Genomic DNA, 593 nt, shown 5'->3' on the forward strand with positions numbered 1-593 from the left:
CCATCATGCTGGGCTTTGCCACCATGAAAAACCCTCTTACTCACACAGGCTCAGTCTGCCTCTGTTGCTATAGCAACATGGCTGCATGCTCTCCATCCTCATCAAGTTTGTGTGGTTGTGGAAAAAAGACAGACTGTCCATGTGTCTCTACATCAGGGAGAAATAGAAATTCAGTTTTTCTTCTCATTGTCCCAGCAGAGTCATGCAGTATTAGCAGTGCAGAGAAAAAGAATTCTCTTCTGTTACGGTAATGTTCCTATGAGCATGTCTCAAAAAGGTACACACCCTGTGGCTCTCATTTGTCTGCAAAGACAAACTTATGGATTAACTAATCCAACCAGTGTATTTGGAAAAGTCCAATTAGTTAGTGCCCTAGAGCTTCTCTGAGTCACATATAGATTAATTGATAATCAATCCATACTATTACAGCAACCAGTCAGGTCTACGATCTTCATAGTTTGACTGCCAGGTTTTGGTTTTAGCAGAAGAGGGTTTCCTGTCAGATGGTGGGTGTTTTCACTGTCAGTGCTGTACACATTGTTGTACAGATTAGGTTAATATGTTGTAGGTGTTAATTAGTGTGCTTTAGAGGT

The 593-nt window shown here is 41.3% G+C and overlaps 1 protein-coding gene across 3 annotated transcripts in view; it reads left to right on the forward strand.

Annotated features, from left to right (window-relative positions):
- myo16 (myosin XVI) overlaps window positions 1-593 on the forward strand; it is an 88,155-nt gene that overhangs the window by 33,505 nt on the left and 54,057 nt on the right. The gene's annotated exons all lie outside the window — the stretch shown is intronic.

This window comes from Morone saxatilis, unplaced genomic scaffold (assembly GCF_004916995.1).
Source record: "Morone saxatilis isolate NCDOM2014 unplaced genomic scaffold, NCSU_SB_2.0 Contig5, whole genome shotgun sequence".
Lineage (NCBI taxonomy): Eukaryota > Metazoa > Chordata > Actinopteri > Moronidae > Morone > Morone saxatilis.